Below are 17,377 nucleotides of genomic sequence, written 5' to 3'. Positions count from 1 at the left end.
ATTTGTTCTTGTTGTATCTATGAAAAATGACCTTTCTGAAAAATCATCAACATAGTTTGCTGTTGTAGATCTAGAATACACAAAGCCCATACCTATCCAAATCAAATTCAATTGGTGTTTCTCAAACTGATAATTCCTTGGAAACAAAGCACAAGAAAGATAACATTGCTTAAGACGCTGAGGTAGTTGTTCGTAACATAATCCAAGAATTGATATAATATCGCCATCCCTTCGATCGGCTATGCAAAATTTATTATGCAAAATTAAGTTCCAACTTTCTTGATCTAAAGAACACTTTAACTGATGACCAACTTCTACTTCAACCAAGGGCAAGCACCCAAACCTTTCAGATATACTATGGCCTACATCATCCAAAACTGAGTGAATGTGTCAATTGACCGAACACTTTAATATTCCTATAAATTATATCCCTTATGGATAAATCATTAATGAAGAAGTTTTATTTCTTTCCGACTTTTCTTCTCTCTAATTCAGTTATCTTTCTTTACATCATCCACTATGTCAATTGCGTTGGCCACCTTCATGACACTATCGTAGGCGTCGCGGCACCATTAAGGCCTATGCCTAGGGCCCCAATTTTATTGGGGCCCATTGTTATTAAAAAAATTTATTTTAATTTTTTTTTTATATCAATCAAATAATGTGTTCATTTCGCGAGATCATGATGTTTCGATTTTCGCAGGGTCACATCACGCCTGTATGACTACGCATGAGAATTTGATGTCATTTCATGCATTTGATGCACTGCTCACGCCTACATACATGAGAAGTTGCTACATGCATAAGAATCAATACAGGACTGAATTGATGCATCATTCTAAAAATAATATCTTAATAAAGTCTTATTTACATTCAATAATATCTTTAAAAAGATTAAATAATCTAATAATTTTATCAATTGAAAAAATTTTATTAACAAAATTTAAATATAAAAATTTAATTAATAATTTTACATCTCAAAAGTAAGAAAATTAAATTTTATATAAAAATATATTTTTAAATTAATAGTTAGAAAATTAAATTTTATATAAAAAATTATTTTTAAATTAATATTTTTATGACTTGAATGGAAAAAGATGAGAAAAAATTTTATATTAAAAAAAATGTATTAAAGGTCTAAAAAAATTTTAGCCTAGGGTCTCACGAAACCTTGAGACAGCCCTGCGACCCCACGGTGCAGCGGCTGCAGGAGGCTGTCAGTTTCTGAGCCGCACCAAGAAAGGCCCCACACTTTGATCCTTACACAAATCAAAAGTACATGGATTGCAATAACACTTACAGGTGCAGCAAATGCCAGGAATATAGTGAGTTATTCCATCTTATCCTCAGTTCTTTCAAAACCAAAATAAGCTGCTGTTTCATGTTCAGATTCTACAGGGTCCACAATTGTCATTGCACTCGAATTATATGAAAAAGTTGTTCAAAAGACGCTTCTCGTAGTGTTCAATGATGACTTTCGTGTCCCCATTGGGCATAACTGGACTGATAACCATGTGGCCCCATGGGTTGGCACGGATAATTTCTACAGGCATGATACTGTCAATCTGTCTAGGATCGTGGTCAAGGATTTATCCCCTTCTAGATAGAAGGAGTCAATGATTTTACGCCAAATATATGTCCCGGATTGGGCCTTTCTTTGCCACTGTGGATAACTGCACGATCACGCTGCGTTAGCCAAGGGCCATATACATATGCATGGAGACCTTCTACCTGATCGAGCCAAAACTTGGCTTCTCATCGCAGCTATGGAGACTGTTCCAAACACCGCTCCTTCACTGATTTTGACCTGGTCAAAATTCTGCAACTGGGTTGGGCTGTCCTTCATTTTTATTTTGACTATGGTCAATCTAATTCAGCCCATATATTAACTGTTAACTGGAGGCCCACCTACTGATCCACAATTAAGCGTCTCTTCCACCATAAATTCCAGCCCAAATTCAGCCGGAATTTCAGCCTGCGTGATCCACAATCGGAGGGTATTTTTTCATGTTGCGCGCGGTGGTAGAAAATTAGGCGAAGTGTGTTTCTGTTTTCTAGATGAGAAACATCTAAAAGTAACACGATCAAAGGTAGTCCCAATTAATCAACTGAATCAGAAAGACATCACATTTGTATCTTTTGAGGAAATTTGGAATTTTTTCTTTCTAAATTTAACTGATTTTCTTTTATGTTTATATGTTCCTCGTTGCTCCTCCATAAATCATAATTTGGTATGATGTTTGGTTTGCTGACTACTATATGGATAACATGTCTATAGTCAAACTCCATTGTGATCCGTTGTCAAATACAATTAGTCTAAGCCCAAGGCCCATGGTTTTTTTATTCATTATTGCTATTAATTTTTTAATCTTATTTAATCATACAAGTCGAGTAATGTACGTGTCTCTTTGAAAGCGGAGGAATTTTTTTATATAAAAAATATATAATTATTAAAATAAAAATTATGTACATTAATAACATTGACTTTCTTTCTAATTGACTTTTATAAATTAATTTTTATTACTTCACAGACTCTTCTTAATTAGATTTTAGTCTACATATATTGTTTATACGATAATTAAGTGCCGTAGGTGTTTTTGCATCCATGCCATTGGCACAAAGTCATCATCTATCATATGGTATATTGTATAAATTCATAGGTGAGCGAAGCCTTGGGCAAGGTGAACTAATTAATGTTGATAAAGTCAATTACTAAATTGATTTGATCGGTTTCTATTAACAAGTCATATATATTGACTAACTCAAAATAACGAAGGATCGATATGCATGAAATTAAAAGAGGAACAATTCTTAATTTTATTATAAATAATTCCAACGCGCAATATCTTAATCGAATATATGAGCATTCAAAGTCACGTCATAAATGTAAGCTTTGAGGCTAGCTGGCGTGATTGTTGATGAGAAAGATGAATAATTCATTTGCTATAAATAATCAAGGCATGCAATATCCTATTCAAATTGAACAAGTGCAATATATATTTTAATGGAACTTGAGATACAAGTCAACAATGTAAGCTATGGATTAGATCTAGTGCAATTATAAAGTGAACTTGATTAAGTCAGATTAGTTATTAAATTGATTTGATCAATCTCCATTTTTTTTAAAAAAAAGTTGCGTATAAAGATGCATGAGAAAGAACAATATTTCATTATTATAAATAATTTCAATGAGCAATATCTTATAGTGGAACATCGTGCATGAGAAAAAAACTTGTTGAATGAGTATATAAATAATGTATAGAAATGATGTATTAACAAATGAATTATTTTTCTTTGTTGGTAAGCAATGGATTGATTCTAGTGGAGTTGTTGAAGCAACTAGCTTAATAAATTGAATTGATTAATCTCCATTTAGAAAAACTATATGTCAGCTCAAAATGATGAACTATATATGAGAAAGAAGAATAATATCATTTTTTTATAAATGTTTTCAACTTATTATTTTAATGAAATATATATGCATTCAAACTTAAAATATAACATATAAATAATGTAAGCGATGATGGACTGAGTTAATTGTTGAATGAGCAATTCTGATATATGTACATAAATAAAGCGTAAAGATTAAGATGTATAGAAAATGATGTATCAACAAATACGTTGTTATTATTATTTTTTATATCTATACATGATCTTCTAAGCAAAGCAATAAACTATGTCTAGTGGAGTTGTTGACGCAACTAGTTCAATAATTAAATTGGTTTGAATAGTCTATATTTTAAAAAACTACATATTAATCCAAAATGATGAAATACGCATGAGAAAGAAAAATAATATTATTATTTGTTATAACTAATTAGAATGCATGTATATCATTTTAAAGAAACATACATGTATTCAAATTTACAATGCCTAAAATATAAATTTAAGCAATGAATTGAGTTAATTGTTGAATAATTGACCCACTGACTTGATTGATTTGCGTAACCCACTTTGAATTGACTAACATGACCTGCTGATCCAAACTGATCGACCCAATCATTTGGTTGAATTGGATCATTCAATCTGTTGACCCATCAAACTCGATTGATTAGCTTAGCTCGACTAGCTAGTGGTGTGATTTGATTGGCTAGCTCACTCATTATGCAGTTAGCTCACTCTACTTGACTTGCCTAACATGATTGACTCACCTAATCTAATTGACCCACCAAGTTTGCTTGACTAGTTTAGCTCAACTAACTCGTGCGGTCATATTAGCTCACCTGTCCTCATGTACGTAGCTAGTTCAACTCAACGTACTGGCTCATTCAACCTACTCCTCATGATTTAGATTTATTTGAATCAATTAGACTTAAAATCAACTTGGTTAGATCATGCATCTTGATTTGAAGATTTTGTTAGTTCAATAAAAATTTATTATTTAAAAGTAGAATATATAATTAATAATTATTCCAAAGAAATAGATATTTTAAAATATAAATATCACAGGAACCAAACACAATTTTAAATTAGAGCATGATCAAATACCATTGAATAAAATGAAATTGTCGGAAACTATAATTTAGCACACAATACATTTATTGGAATCAAGATAAACACAATGACATGAAAGTACAGTAGAGTTTCTCCACAGAGATGGGGTGTATCATCACTTCAGCTGCTTCTACTTAATAAAAACTTCTTCAGAAGAAAATCCCTTTCGACTACTTTGTTTTTTCTTTGAGAACTTCGCTGTCATCTTTAGAAAACTTCAGGGGTTTAAGAACAGATGGATCTCTTGATTCCCTAGATGAATGCTCTGGATCAATTGATTTAAATGAGTGACTTGATTCACCAGTTTTAAGCTTTTGAATTGCTCTTCTTAGCTCCTTCAGATTCTGAAGCTGTCTTAAACCAACAAATGGATTATCAGATAACCAAGCAGGAAGCTCTTGAATTGATTCCTTCGTTATTGTGTTTATAGGTAATTCCAAGTATCGAAGATGTCTCAAACCACCAATTGCATCAGGCAATTTCCCAGTTGGAAGCACAGAGATCATCAGCAGCCTCAAGCCTATCAAATTTCGCAACACCTCTTCTAGCAATCCCATAAAGTTTGTCTTGTGTTCTTCTGAGGATAGATCTCCACAGATGACAAGACTACGCAAGTGCGTCTTCTCTTGCAATACTTGATAAACTTTGACAAAATTATCTGCTGTAACATACACATGTCGGGCTTTCTCTGGGATTTGTATGTCATCTTCTTCCTTAATTTCATCCTCAAGTCTAAAAAATTCACCATCACATATGTAGTCTGCAAGCTCATGAAAAATAGCATGGAGTAATGAACTCGCCATCCTTTCTTGCTGAACTCACAAAAAATGGTTCAATGTTCTTCCAATACCGCGAATATAGATCTACGTGAAGAACATCCAATGGCGTTCCATATCCCAAACAATTGCTTTTTTTTTAAAAGGAAAATTCTTGGGAAACAGAGCACAAGCAAGATAACATTGCTTCAGATTCACAGGTAGTTTCTCGTAACTGTGTCTCAACACTGATATAATGTTACTTTCTGTTGGATCAATCATGCCCAAATTGCTACGAGAGATTATCCTCCAGTGATCTTTATTTGGTTGTGACTTCAGGTGACGCCCTATCATCACAGCAGCTAAGGGATTTCCTCCAAACCTTTTAGCTATTTCTCCGACTATATCTTCCAACTCTGGATATTTGTTGCGATTTCTGTCACCGAGTGCGCATTCCTTGAACAATTCCAAATACTCTTCCTCTTCCAACCCATCCAATTCCACACTCAATAGCACAGCAGTGTCTGTCCGTAAATAGTCATGTTCAAATTGGGAAGTCACTATTATTCTGCTACCCACTTTTGCCACATGCTTAACCATGTCCATGTCAGCATAGAACCACTCCGTCAGGTTGTCCAGGACGATCAGCACCTTCTTGCCTGTCATTTCTGTTTTCATGATATCCAAAATGCTATGAACCAGTGATGATCCACTGATTCTGTGAAGTTTGCTTGGTTGGTCGACGGAGTCAGATTCTGACCTTTGAAGTGTAAGCCACCAGTCGTCACCAGGATCTTGCCCATGTAAATCCATGCTCTGACATCGAATTCAGCTTCTACTTGTGCACTGTTATAAACGGCCCGGGCAAGATCCGTCTTCCCTATTCCCACCGGGCCTGTGATGCTGATCAATATAGGCGACTCCTTTGATTCTCCTTCTTCTTTGTGAAGTAACGCCTCTAGTATTTTCGCCTTCTCCACAGCTCGTCCTTTCAACTCCCTAACTTTGTAAGGCAACGTGGGGAGTTCCGAACTGGTGACCTGTTGCTTCTCCAATCTGCTGTAGATTTGTTCGAATTCCTCCATCCCCTCCATAAGATCCTTAATTTCACGGAAGAGACCAGTGGCTGCATCGATGACCTCCGGCAACTTTTCCATCGCTTTCATAAAAATTAGCATCTGTTCATCAAATGCTGAAAGATCATCACCTTGTGGTTTGTCGCTGGGCAATACAATAAAATCCAAGTCGTCGAGTACGTCCTCCGTCATGTAGAAGAAATCCTTATAGCGCCATAACCAGTCTTGCAGGAATTTGTTGCTGATCTTCTTGTGGAGGTTGTTGATTCTTAAGCTCGTGTCATCTAGAAGAATTCCTCGTAGTTGCTCCAGTCCAGCATTTGCAATATGAACCTTCGAGTCCTGGTGCTGCCGCAGGCTCCGGATGACATGAATTCTTATTCTCCCGATAAGCAATTCGCGCAAGGTATCTTGCGATTTCGGTTTGTGGAGTCTCAGTGAACAAGGGCATGCCTGTTTTGCTTTTCTGAGCTAAAAATAAAAGTCAGAAGAAGGCAGAGGAAGATGATAAATTTTGCCTACTACAAATTCTACAAGTGTTTATAAGTAGTACGCACGTGATAGCCACTCAAATTGTAAATTGCAAAAAAAAAAAAAATCTTCTGTTTAACAAATTTATTTAGTAATCTTAAATAATTACAATTTAAATAAATCTGATTATGCAAGTCAATTCTAATTTGGTAACTAATATAAATATTTTAAAACTAACTCCCGTTACTTACTAAAGAAACGGGTTCTCGTATAATTTAAAATAATTATAATTTTAAATAAATTTAATAAGACGGAGAATCAAAAGATCGTCTTTAATTATTTATATCGTTAGCTAATAATCACACTATTCAAATATCGATATCTCACTCATAATCTAATATTTAAAATATTTTTTTTAGTATATCACTTTAAAACAATTTTGACCAAATGGCGCATTTTGTTTTGGAATTTACTAAACCATGCATTTATTTTTTAAAATGCCCCTCCATCCAACCTCTTTCTCTATTTGTTATTGTCTGATAAACAGTTCACTAAATACTATTCTAAGTGGTCATTAAGTTCTTTTGCAAAAATGTTTGACAAGTCTACGTATCGTTAAATGTTATCTAAATTGATTAATAGCCATATATTAAACAATTTTAGTTAAAAATATTTTATAATTCTATAAAGGTTAAAATGAAAATAAACATAGCAGTATGGAAACTAAATGATTCTTAGACGAACTCTTTCAGAAAGTTACAAAAGGATTAACTAGTGTTTTCTACATGCATGATAGAACAGACTACAGGAAAATTATAGTGACCTGACATGACATCACGACCAAATAGGAAAGCATAAAACAGAAACTAATAGATGCGCGAAGCATAGAGTAAGACAACACCCAACTAAATGAGAAACATAGCGAAGTAGCTGACTCAGGTGGTGCGCCATAGAGCAGTACTTTTTTACTTCAGCAGCAGCAGCAGTACTAGATCAGATGGTTGCATCTACAATGTTGGCAGAGCTGCAGTGCAATTTGATCAATTCATCAATATCTTTGGCCACCAACAAATACTTAGAATCCCACCTTTTTAATTTGTAATTGCTCCTAAATGAATCGGATAGTTTGGGTAATGTCTGTTGATTGCTTGGGAACTCAAAGTATCGAAGATATTTCAATTTGCCAACTGTTTTTGATAAATTCTGTGGAAGCACAGAAAGCACCAAGAATCTCAGGAATTTCAAATTTTTTAGTACTCTCTCAAAAGATTTCATGAAGGATTTTTCATTACAGGAGTTTGATAAATCACCATCAATTACAAGCTGCGCAATTTTTCATTCCTTCTCAAAGCTTCTGAAGCCTTGACAAAATTATCAGCTGAAATATAAACATGGCGAGCTTCTTCTGGGATTTTTATACTCTCACTTTCCATGGTTTGCTCTTCTTGTCTAAAAAATTCTCCATCTGATATGTATTCTGCAAGTTCATGTAACACAGGATGGAACACGTACTTATCATTTGTTCTTGTTGTATCTATGAAAAATGACCTTTTTGAGAAATCATCAACATAGTTTCCTGTTGTAGATCCAGAATGCACAAAGCCCATACCTATCCAAATCAAATTCAATTGGTGTTTCTCAAACTGATAATTCCTTGGAAACAAAGCACAAGAAAGATAGCATTGCTTAAGACGCCTAGGTAGTTGTTCGTAACATAATCCAAGAATTGATATAATATCGCCATCCCTTCGATCGGCTATGCAAAATTTATTATACAAAATTGAGTTCCAACCTTCTTGATCCAAAGAACACTTTAACTGACGACCAACCTCTACTGCAACCAATGGCAAGCACCCAAACCTTTAGATATACTACGGCCTACATCATCCAAGACTGAGTGATCATTGCGTGGTCTCTTGTTCCTAAATGCACACTCTTCCAAGACTGGATGATTCTTGTTAAATGCACATTCTTTAAATAATTCCAAGTACTCATCTGGTTGAAGTACATCAAGATTTATTAGCTCTGAGTCTATCATATTTGCTACTCCTTCAAGCTGGGTGGTTACAATAATTTTGCTTCCATCTTTTCCACAGTTAAACAAGGAGCAATATGTTTCCCATTCAGTGAGGAGGTCATCCCACACATCGTCTAACACCATAAAAAACCTTTTGTTCATCATTTTGCTTACAAATTTGTTATGGAAGTCTTCGAAACTAACTGGATCTGAGTTACTGGATACTGAGGTGGACTCGTTGGCTTTGATATAAATGGTGGGCCTATAAGGGTCGCACAACGAGACCCACGCCATGACCTCAAAGTTTTGTTGCACCTCTTGATTGTTGAAGACAAGTTGAGAAAGGATCGTCTTGCCAATGCCTCCTGTGCCAATGATAGACAGAATAGAGAAGTTTGTAGTGGAGTAAGTAGATGATTGATCAGAGAGTAGCCAGTTTTTCAATATGTCTTTCTGAAATGTTCTTCCTTTGATCTGTCTGGGCATGAGATAAGTGGTCCTCCGCCAGGTTGGGATTTCCTGTTGTATCAACTTTTCAGAGTAAACTACTTTATGACCATTCTTATCGTCTATTGCTTCAAATATCTCATGAATATTATTTATCTGTTATTTAACATCAGAGATTAGTGAAAAAGAATTAGCTATACTTGCAGATTTTGAATAATTGAAATTGTATGTATAACTACTGGCCTGATTCTCGTCGATGGAAAACTCACAACTGTAAATGGCATCCTCAGCATCGTAAATAGCATCCTTGAAACGCCGGAACCAGACCTTCGAATAAAGGAAGTCACCCTGTCCCTGCCAGTGGGAAACTCTGACGATTCTTCCAATTTCGACGAATCGCTTTAGAAAAATCAAATTCCGCTCCGCGGTTTTACTCTGCTTCCGACGACGACGAAAGAAGTCCATGAACTCAGTCACAAATTGAGGCGCCACCCATCCTACTACCGTGAGGGTTATCGAAATAGGATCCATTAATTGACCTTGGATCCTGTCCCTAACTAACTTGAGTATAGAGATTGAATATAATAGAAGCAGCTGCAAAAGAGAAAACAACAGAAAGCGATAATTGATTACTGACAGAAAGAAGATAAAAACCCAAAAGTTCTTGAATTTGTTTGCAGAAGAGGATATCGTATTGTCTGCGTTCTCTCACCTTGTCGCCCACAAGAAGGCGTTGACGGCCTCGTTCAAGAGGGATGCAGCTGCTACGAAGGGACTTCTAACAACTACAACCACTTGATTCAATCCCAGCAGTTGCAGTTCACAAACAAAGAGCTGGGAATATATATGTCCGATTACAGCTTCTTCCTGGTGTTTTGTAAGATAGATATTGAACAAGTTATATATATTTATATTTCAATATTTGTCTGTACTAAAGTATGCCGGCTTTTAATTGAGATTAAGCATAAAAGCTATAATTGATAAAAACGATTATTACACATTGTTGCCTTCTATCCTTTACTATGATGAATAAATACACAATTTTCTGAATTAATATACAAATATTAATTAAAATTAAGGGATGTTTGCATTCCACAGTTTGAAATCCACTGGATAATTAATCCTCCAATTTGGGCTTGGGCTAGAATTTGTGGCTGAAGAGAAGTCTTTATTGTGGATGCTTGAATGGGCCTCCAGTTAACAGCCAATCTGGGCTTAACTAGATTTGACTAGTCAAAATCAAATTGAAGGAGCACCAGACGAAGCCCGACATAACTCGTTAAAAATTAGGCCATGTTGGGCAGACTAAATTGGTCCGCAGATCGGATTAGACAGGGGCAATTAGGCCCGAGATCAAATTGGGCATAATCTGAGAATGGATCGTGCCAGAACAGAACCATCATGGATCCAATTGTAAAATTAGAATCCATTTCAACCTCTAAAATTCTTTTTCAGAAAAAAATCTTACATTTTAAATAAAATCGACTATTTTAAAGCATTTTGGTCGACTTAATAAAATCGACTAAGGTAGTTTTCAGCTGCGTCATTAAAAGTGGATCGAATGGTTAAGTCTTCAATATTTAATTTGTAGAGCTACAATGCAGTTTGATCCGCTTATTTACTCTGTTCTATCTACTGTTGATGCAAGAGGCATTGGCAAGGTGACCCTTTCTCAAATTTGTCTTAACAATTACATGGCAATTTCCTCATAATTCGACCAAGAATTCGATATTCCATAAAAATGGAGAGGATATGAAAGGAGTTTTTCAACCTAATTAAATAATTAGATAATCAAGTATATATATATATATATATATATATATATATATATATAGCATCCGGAATAGGAATAGTAATATTTTTATTTGTTTTATTTACGATTAAGTTATAATTCTAAAAAGTTGAGTTATAGTATTAAATACAAAAGAATTTTCAAAATAGAAAAAATTAAATGCTCATAAGATGTGTCAGAATTATTATACTGCACTTCTTATCCAACATATTACGTCAGCAACTAAATTTTATTTGTTTTGAAAGTTTTTTTATACTTAATATTATAATTCAACTCCTAAAAAGACAAAATCCTAAATGACTTAATCCAAAATAAAAAATAAAAATCTTGTGGCCGCACAATTGTGTGTCGCATAGGATATCATGATTATATATATATATATATATATTTTTTTTTATTCCATTGATAATTAATTAAAGAAAAAATTAAGAAAATAAATTCTACTTCTCTTTTTCCTTCTCTTTCTCTACTTCTGCCATGGTAATCTATAAATATTTATTTTATTTTTATAAAATTATAATTTTTTTAAATATAATATTAATTTTAATATATTTTTATTAAATGATGATAATTGAATGGAATGAAAAAATTATTAATATAAAGGGATACGGAAATGAAAACGATAACTCAGATTCAAATCTAATCTATTGTCATCCCTCTCAATATTGAGAGGTGCAACAACAATTTGAAATATTGCATGGTTCTTCCGTTCAAAAATCATATGGCCACCATTTACATCTTACCCAAGGAGTCCACCCCATTTTCTGACATGCCCTGTACTCCTATACCAACCTTCCAACTCCAACTAGGTAAGGGGTGTTGCATTAATATATCAAATTTTTAAGCACCATGAAGAACAAAAGGTTGTTTTTTTACTGCTGTTAGATGATTCCTCGCATGGCAGGAACTTCACTCCCTGTTTAACTGTGGAAAAGAGGGATGTAAACTCATACTTGCAAATAAAACTTTACTGTTCTATAGCAGGATGAGTATTGGGAATTATTTAAAGAATGTGCATTTGAAAACAATCACCCTGTCTCAGAAGATAAGAGGTACGTAGGCCTAAAGATATCTGAGGTTTGCCCTTGGTTGGAGCAGTGCAGGTACGTAGGCCTAAAGATAACTGATGACCAACTTCTACTGCAACCAAGGGCAAGCAACCAAACCTTTCAGATATACTACGGCCTACATCATCCAAGACTGAGCAATTATTGCATGACCTCTCGTTGCCAGATGCACACTCTTCCAAGACTGAGTGATTCTTGCTAAGTGCACATTCTTTAAATAATTCCAAATACTCTTCTGGTTGAAGAACATCAAGATTTATAATTAGCTCTGAGTCTATCCTATTTGCTACTTCTTCAAGCTGGGTGGTTACAATAACTTTGCTTCCATATTTTCCACAGTTAAACAAGGAGCCATATGCTCTCCATTCATTGCAGAGCTTATCCCACGCATCGTCTAACACCATAAAATACCTTTTGTTCATCATTTTGCTTACAAATTTGTTATGGAACTCTTCGAAACCCACTGGATCTGGATCTGAGTTACTGGATACTGAGGTGGACTCGTTGGCTTTGATATAAATGGTGGGCCTATAAGGGTCGCACAACGAGACCCACGCCATGACCTCAAAGTGTTCTTGCACCGCTGGAATGTTGAAGGCAAGTTGAGAAAGGATCGTCTTGCCAATGCCTCCTGTGCCAATGATAGACCGAATAGAGAAGTTTCTACGGGAGTTATCAGATGATTGATCACTGAGTAGCCATTTTTTCAAGTTGTCTATCTGAATTGTTCTTCCTTTGATTTGTATTTCGGGCATGAAATAAGTACTGGTCCTCCGCCAGGTTGGGATTTCCTTTTGTAGCAACTTTTCATAGTAAACTACTTGATGACCATTCTTATCGTATATTGCTTCAAATATCTCAAGAATATTATTTATCTGTTATTTAACATCAGAGATTAGTGAAGAAGAATTAGCTATACATGCAGATTTTGAATAATTGAAATTGTATGTATTACTACTGGCCTGATTCTCGTCGATGGCAAACTTGCAACTGTAAATGGCATCCTCAGCATCGTAAATAGCATCCTTGAAACGCTGGAACCAGACCTTCGAATAAAGGAAGTCACCCTGTTCGGAAACTCTGACGAATGGAAGGGAAACTCTGATGATTCTTCCAATTTCGACGAATTGCTCCAGAAAAAACAATTTCTGCTTCGCGGATTTACTCTTCTTCCGACGATCAGGCAATAAGTTCATCAACTGAGTCACAATTTGAGGCGCCACGTATCCTGCTACCGTGAGGGTTATCGAAACAGGATCCATTAATTGGCCTTGGATCTTGTTTCTAACTAACTTGAGTTTGGATATTGAATAGAAGCAGCTGCAAAAGAGAAAAACAACAGAAAGCGATAATTGATTACTGACAGAAAAAGATAAAAACCCATAAGTTCTTGAATTTGTTTGCAGAAGAGGATATCGTATAATTGTCTGCGTTCTCTCACCTTGTCTCCCACAAGAAGGCGTTGACGGACTCGTTCAAGAGGGATGCAGCTGCTACGAAGGGACTTCTAACAACTACAACCACTTGATTCAATCCCAGCAGTTGCAGTTCACAAACAAAGAGCTGGGAATATATATGTCCGATTACAGCTTCTTCCTGGTGTTTTGTAAGATAGATATTGAACAAGTTATATATATTTATATTTCAATATTTGTCTGTACTAAAGTATGCCAGCTTTTAATTGAGATTAAGCATAAAAGCTATAATTATATATTTATATTTCAATATTTGTGTGTGTATAATTATATATTTTCTTCTCCCTTCTAATATACCATTTAACCTTTTCCCCCCAAAATCACAAAATAAAGTAAACCATAGCCGACATTAATTTGAGGGTTGATAACTATAAGTTGGTCCACTGAGTTAAAAGAATTGAAGACTCACGACTAAAAGACGACGAAGCAATGATAAAAAAAAAAAAATAAAAAAAAAATGACTCAATCAAATCTTGATATGTAAAAATTATTATTACAAATTGTTGCATTCTATCCTGTAATATGACGAATCAATACACAATTTTCTGAATCAATATACAAATATTAATTAAAATTAAGGGATGCTTGCAGTCCACAGTTTGAAATCCATTGGATTTAATTAATTCTCCAATTTGGGCTTGGGCTAGACTTTGTGGCTAAAGAGAAGTCTTTATTGTGGATGCTTGAATGGGCCTCCAGTTAACAGCCAATCTGGGCTTAACTAGATTTGACTAGTCAAAATCAAATTGAAGGAGCACCAGACGGAGCCCAACCCAATTCCAATTTTGGCCAGGTCAAAATCATTCGGCAATCGGGCCAAGCCGCATTGGGTGTGCCCGACATATCTCGTTAAAAATTAGGTCATGTTGGGCAGACTAACTTGGTCCGCAGATCGGATCAAATTGGGCACAACCTGAGAATGGATCGTTCCAGAACAGAACCATCATGGATCCAATTGTAAAATTAGAGTCCATTTCAACCTCTAAAATTCTTTTTCAGAAAAAATCTTGCATTTTAAATAAAATCGACTATTTTAAAGCATTTTGGTCGACTTAATAAAATCGACTAAGGTAGATTTCAGCTGCATCATTAAAAGTGGATCGAATGGTTAAGTCTTCAATATTTAATTTGTAGAGCTACAATGCAGTTTGATCCGCTTATCTACTCTGTTCTATCTACTGTTGATGCAAGAGGCATTGGCAAGGTGACCCTTTCTCAAATTTGTCTTAACAATTACATGGCAATTTCCTCATAATTCGATAAAGAATTCGATATTCCACAAAAATGGAGAGGATATCAAAGGAGTTTTTCAACCTAATTAAATAATTAGATAATCATATATATATATATATAATATGTCCGGAATAGGAATATTTTTATTTTTTATTTACGATTAAGTCATTTAAGATTTTTGAATTATAGTATTAAAAATAAAAGAATTTTTAAAATGGAAAAAATTAAATGCTCATGGGGTGTGTCAGAATTATATATTGCACTCCTTATCAACATATTGCGTGAGCAACTAAATTTTTTTCGTTTTGAAAATTTTTTGATACTTAATATTAAAAAATAACTCCTAAAAAGGCAAAACCCTAAATGACTTAATCCAAAAAATAAAAAAAATAAAAAATAAAAATCTTGTGGCCGCACAATCGTGTACTGTGTGTCGCATAGGATATCATGATTATATATATATATATATATATTATTTTTATTCCATTGATAATTAATTAAAGAAAAAATTAAGAAAAAAATTTTTACTTCTCCTTTTCCTTCTCTTTTTCTACTTCTCCCATCGTAGTATTTATTCTATTTTTATTAAATTATATTTTTTAATATAATATTAGTTTTAATATATTTTTATTAAATGATGATAATTGAATGAAATGAAAAAACTTATTAGTATAGAGGAATACGGAAATGAAAACGATAACTCAGATGCAAATTCAATCTATTGTCATTCATCTCAATATTGAGAGGTGCAACAAGAATTTGAAATATTGCATGGTTCTTCGGTTCAAAAATCATATGGCCACCACTTACATCTTACCCAAGGAGTCCACCCCATTTTCTGGCATGCCCTGTACTTCTGTACCAACCTTCCAACTCCAACTAGTTAAGGGGTGTTGCATTAATATATCAAATTTTTAAGCACCATGAAGAACAAAAGGTGTTTTTTTTACTGCTGTTAGATGATATGTGGGATCGGATGACCTCTTCCTCGCATGGCAGGAACTTCACTCCCTGTTTAACTGTGGAAAAGAGGGATGTAAACTCATACTTGCAAATAAAACTTTACTGTTCTATAGCAGGATGAGTATTGGGAATTATTTAAAGAATGTGCATTTGAAAACAATCACTCTGTCTCAGAAGAGAAGAGGTAGGCCTAAAGATATCTATGAGGTTTGCCCTTGGCTGGAGCAGTGCAGGTTGGATTTGAGTTGAAATATCATACAACTGAAGAATGCTGGGTTTCAATCTCTCCTAATAAGTTTTGCATTACCGATTGAAGGAATGGTGACATTATATCGACGTACTCTACGATTTTGTTTAATTTCAGCAACTACCTGAGTATCGACCTCAAGCAACGTTATCTTTCTTGTGCTTTGTTTCCCAAGAACTATACCTTTGAGAAACACTATATATTTGAATTTGATTTGGATAGGTTTGGGAATTCTTCATTTAGAAAAAGTTCACCATATAAACTACGTCGACGATCTCTTAGAAAGAGCATTTTTCATGAACCAGTAGATAAAGAATAACAAATTTGCGTTCCTTGTAATTGATGGTGATCTATCATCCTCTTATGTGTCTTCCGAGATTCTCTGAAGATGATACTAAAAGATTTAGAGTCTCTGCGATTCTTGGTGCTTTCTGTTCTTCCAGAGAGTTTACTGAAAGCAGCTGGTCATTTGAAACATCTTCAGTACTTTGAATTTCCAAGCAAAGAGCATGCAGGAGTTTCCCAACCTGCCCAATTCATTTAAGGGCAATTACAAACTAAAACGGCTGAAGATCAAAGATGTTTCAAAGTACTTGATGGTGAGAAAGACATGGACCAGTTGATCGAAAAGCAGTGTAGCCCTACAAATGTTGAAGACGCACCATTTGATCCATGGTTGCTGACTACCCTATGGCACACCACCTCAGTCAGCTAACAACTAAAAATTTGATGGATATTCAATGTCTTAAATTCTTAGGTCTTGATATGATTTAGTCATATTGGAGATTTGTTTGAGAAAATTCTGAAATCCATTCCCAAGAGTATATATATAGCTGATAAATCAAAATAAAACCTGGTGCATCTGATGAAAAATCAAGTAACTTAAGTACTTGATAGAAAACTAGAGGTTGTCATCCCTACAATGGAGGATGGCAATTCACCTCTCCAATTGAGGTGGTTGCTTTTGTTCCTCAGAAAATATAATGAGTTACAAATTGTATTTAGTCTATAATGTTTAAAACATGCATATAGCCTCATCTCGAACTTCCCCATCATGATAAGAAGCGAATATAAGCAGGGAACATAAAAGGATAGACTTATGTTTCACTTCACCCATTGTCATCACTATCAATATCGAAAAGCCACTTGCCAAATGTCTGTTGAAATAGGTTACTTCCGATTGTGTTGGGTTTTTCTAATATGAGGGGATCATGCCAAACTAAAGAGGAGGAGGGAAAATCCTAGTTGAAGATAAGGAAATATTCCATGTTGCAAGTAGGCAGAGTTGAGTTTCTTTTGGTTTTCCAACACTAATGTAAGGTAGCACATGTGTAACCGAG

The 17,377-nt window shown here is 34.7% G+C and overlaps 2 pseudogenes; both read right to left on the bottom strand.

Annotated features, from left to right (window-relative positions):
* Positions 1 to 4,490: 4,490 nt before the first annotated feature.
* On the bottom strand, positions 4,491 to 6,776 carry LOC141812956 (putative disease resistance protein At3g14460; annotated as a pseudogene).
* An 811-nt stretch (positions 6,777 to 7,587) lies between these two features.
* Positions 7,588 to 9,898, bottom strand: LOC141813608 (putative disease resistance protein At3g14460; annotated as a pseudogene).
* Positions 9,899 to 17,377: the final 7,479 nt, after the last annotated feature.

Source organism: Curcuma longa, chromosome 20 (genome assembly GCF_044706935.1).
Source record: "Curcuma longa cultivar G26 ecotype Majalengka, Jawa Barat chromosome 20, ITB_CL_G26_1.1, whole genome shotgun sequence".
NCBI lineage: Eukaryota > Viridiplantae > Streptophyta > Magnoliopsida > Zingiberales > Zingiberaceae > Curcuma > Curcuma longa.
The sequence above is the reverse complement of the archived record's forward strand: the minus strand, read 5'-3'. Positions and strand labels throughout refer to the sequence as shown.